Raw genomic sequence first — 4,297 nt, 5'->3', positions numbered from 1 at the left:
GAGAGGTAAGTGTGTGTGAAAGCCGTCCTTCACCTAGCTTGTTGGGAACACAAAGTTTCTTTTCAGTTGCAAACTCCATTCCATACATATATATGGGGAGGTACTAGCTCCAACTCGGTTTGACAGTGAAAACTGCAGGAACTTCAAACCGGCACTATGAAACAGACTGAGAATGCAGAGAAAAAGTGTCTCCTGCAACCCTTTCCCATGTTGCTAGATGAACGAACGTCTCTCCACTTGCTCAGTTCTGAGAGGTAAGTGTGTGTGAAAGCCGTCCTTCACCTAGCTTGTTGGGAACACAAAGTTTCTTTTCAGTTGCAAACTCCATTCCATACATATATATGGGGAGGTACTAGCTCCAACTCGGTTTGACAGTGAAAACTGCAGGAACTTCAAACCGACACTAGGAAACAGACTGAGAAAGCAGAGAAAAAGTGTCTCCTGCAACCCGTTCCCTTGGTGCTAGATGAACGAACGTCTCTCCCCTTGCTCAGTTCTGAGAGGTAAGTGTGTGTGAAAGCCGTCCTTCACCTAGCTTGTTGGGAACACAAAGTTTCTTTTCAGTTGCAAACTCCATTCCATACATATATATGGGGAGGTACTAGCTCCAACTCGGTTTGACAGTGAAAACTGCAGGAACTTCAAACCGGCACTAGGAAACAGACTGAGAAAGCAGAGAAAAAGTGTCTCCTGCAACCCGTTCCCTTGGTGCTAGATGAACGAACGTCTCTCCACTTGCTCAGTTCTGAGAGGTAAGTGTGTGTGAAAGCCGTCCTTCACCTAGCTTGTGGGAACACAAAGTTTCTTTTCAGTTGCAATCTCCATTCCATACATATATATGGGGAGGTACTATCTCCAACTCGGTTTTACAGTGAAAACTTTACTAACTTCAAACCGGCACTAGGAAACAGACTGAGAAAGCAGAGAAAAAGGGTCTCCTGCAACCCGTTCCCTTGGTGCTAGATGAACGAACGTGTCTCCACTTGCTCAGTTCTGAGAGATAAGTGTGTGTGAAAGCCTTCCTTCACCTAGCTTGTGGGAACACAAAGTTTCTTTTCAGTTGCAATCTCCATTCCATACATATATATGGGGAGGTACTAGCTCCAACTCGGTTTTACAGTGAAAACTGCAGGAACTTCAAACCGGCACTAGGAAACAGACTGTGAAAGCAGAGAAAAATGTCTCCTGCAACCCGTTCCCTTGGTGCTAGATGAACGAACGTCTCTCCACTTGCTCAGTTCTGAGAGATAAGTGTGTGTGAAAGCCGTCCTTCACCTAGCTTGTTGGGAACACAAAGTTTCTTTTCAGTTGCAAACTCCATTCCATACATATATATGGGGAGGTACTAGCTCCAACTCGGTTTGACAGTGAAAACTGCAGGAACTTCAAACCGACACTAGGAAACAGACTGAGAAAGCAGAGAAAAAGTGTCTCTTGCAACCCGTTCCCTTGGTGCTAGATGAACGAACGTCTCTCCCCTTGCTCAATTCTGAGAGGTAAGTGTGTGTGAAAGCCGTCCTTCACCTAGCTTGTTGGGAACACAAAGTTTCTTTTCAGTTGCAAAATCCATTCCATACATATATATGGGGAGGTACTAGCTCCAACTCGGTTTGACAGTGAAAACTGCAGGAACTTCAAACCGACACTAGGAAACAGACTGAGAAAGCAAAGAAAAAGTGTCTCCTGCAACCCGTTCCCTTGGTGCTAGATGAACGAACGTCTCTCCCCTTGCTCAGTTCTGAGAGGTAAGTGTGTGTGAAAGCCGTCCTTCACCTAGCTTGTTGGGAACACAAAGTTTCTTTTCAGTTGCAAACTCCATTCCATACATATATATGGGGAGGTAGTAGCTCCAACTCGGTTTGACAGTGAAAACTGCAGGAACTTCAAACCGGCACTAGGAAACAGACTGAGAATGCAGAGAAAAAGTGTCTCCTGCAACCCTTTCCCATGTTGCTAGATGAACGAACGTCTCTCCACTTGCTCAGTTCTGAGAGGTAAGTGTGTGTGAAAGCCGTCCTTCACCTAGCTTGTTGGGAACACAAAGTTTCTTTTCAGTTGCAAACTCCATTCCATACATATATATGGGGAGGCAGTAGCTCCAACTCGGTTTGACAGTGAAAACTGCAGGAACTTCAAACAGGCACTAGGAAACAGACTGTGAAAGCAGAGAAAAATGTCTCCTGCAACCCGTTCCCTTGGTGCTAGATGAACGAACGTCTCTCCACTTGCTCAGTTCTGAGAGATAAGTGTGTGTGAAAGCCGTCCTTCACCTAGCTTGTTGGGAACACAAAGTTTCTTTTCAGTTGCAAACTCCATTCCATACATATATATGGGGAGGTACTAGCTCCAACTCGGTTTGACAGTGAAAACTGCAGGAACTTCAAACCGGCACTAGGAAACAAACTGAGAAAGCAGAGAAAAAGTGTCTCCTGCAACCCGTTCCCTTGGTGCTAGATGAACGAACGTCTCTCCCCTTGCTCAGTTCTGAGAGGTAAGTGTGTGTGAAAGCCGTCCTTCACCTAGCTTGTGGGAACACAAAGTTTCTTTTCAGTTGCAATCTCCATTCCATACATATATATGGGGAGGTACTATCTCCAACTCGGTTTTACAGTGAAAAGTTTACTAACTTCAAACCGGCACTAGGAAACAGACTGAGAAAGCAGAGAAAAAGGGTCTCCTGCAACCCGTTCCCTTGGTGCTAGATGAACGAACGTGTCTCCACTTGCTCAGTTCTGAGAGATAAGTGTGTGTGAAAGCCGTCCTTCACCTAGCTTGTGGGAACACAAAGTTTCTTTTCAGTTGCAATCTCCATTCCATACATATATATGGGGAGGTACTAGCTCCAACTCGGTTTGACAGTGAAAACTGCAGGAACTTCAAACCGGCACTAGGAAACAGACTGTGAAAGCAGAGAAAAATGTCTCCTGCAACCCGTTCCCTTGGTGCTAGATGAACGAACGTCTCTCCACTTGCTCAGTTCTGAGAGATAAGTGTGTGTGAAAGCCGTCCTTCACCTAGCTTGTTGGGAACACAAAGTTTCTTTTCAGTTGCAAACTCCATTCCATACATATATATGGGGAGGTACTAGCTCCAACTCGGTTTGACAGTGAAAACTGCAGGAACTTCAAACCGACACTAGGAAACAGACTGAGAAAGCAGAGAAAAAGTGTCTCCTGCAACCCGTTCCCTTGGTGCTAGATGAACGAACGTCTCTCCCCTTGCTCAATTCTGAGAGGTAAGTGTGTGTGAAAGCCGTCCTTCACCTAGCTTGTTGGGAACACAAAGTTTCTTTTCAGTTGCAAACTCCATTCCATACATATATATGGGGAGGTACTAGCTCCAACTCGGTTTGACAGTGAAAACTGCAGGAACTTCAAACCGACACTAGGAAACAGACTGAGAAAGCAGAGAAAAAGTGTCTCCTGCAACCCGTTCCCTTAGTGCTAGATGAACGAACGTCTCTCCCCTTGCTCAGTTCTGAGAGGTAAGTGTGTGTGAAAGCCGTCCTTCACCTAGCTTGTTGGGAACACAAAGTTTCTTTTCAGTTGCAAACTCCATTCCATACATATATATGGGGAGGTACTAGCTCCAACTCGGTTTTACAGTGAAAACTGCAGGAACTTCAAACCGGCACTATGAAACAGACTGAGAATGCAGAGAAAAAGTGTCTCCTGCAACCCTTTCCCATGTTGCTAGATGAACGAACGTCTCTCCACTTGCTCAGTTCTGAGAGGTAAGTGTGTGTGAAAGCCGTCCTTCACTTAGCTTGTTGGGAACACAAAGTTTCTTTTCAGTTGCAAACTCCATTCCATACATATATATGGGGAGGTACTAGCTCCAACTCGGTTTGACAGTGAAAACTGCAGGAACTTCAAACCGACACTAGGAAACAGACTGAGAAAGCAGAGAAAAAGTGTCTCCTGCAACCCGTTCCCTTGGTGCTAGATGAACGAACGTCTCTCCCCTTGCTCAGTTCTGAGAGGTAAGTGTGTGTGAAAGCCGTCCTTCACCTAGCTTGTTGGGAACACAAAGTTTCTTTTCAGTTGCAAACTCCATTCCATACATATATATGGGGAGGTACTAGCTCCAACTCGGTTTGACAGTGAAAACTGCAGGAACTTCAAACAGGCACTAGGAAACAGACTGTGAAAGCAGAGAAAAATGTCTCCTGCAACCCGTTCCCTTGGTGCTAGATGAACGAACGTCTCTCCACTTGCTCAGTTCTGAGAGATAAGTGTGTGTGAAAGCCGTCCTTCACCTAGCTTGTTGGGAACACAAAGTTTCTTTTCAGTTGCAA

This window comes from Camelus dromedarius, chromosome 35 (assembly GCF_036321535.1).
Source record: "Camelus dromedarius isolate mCamDro1 chromosome 35, mCamDro1.pat, whole genome shotgun sequence".
Taxonomy (NCBI): Eukaryota; Metazoa; Chordata; class Mammalia; order Artiodactyla; family Camelidae; genus Camelus; species Camelus dromedarius.
This window is presented reverse-complemented; position numbering follows the sequence as displayed.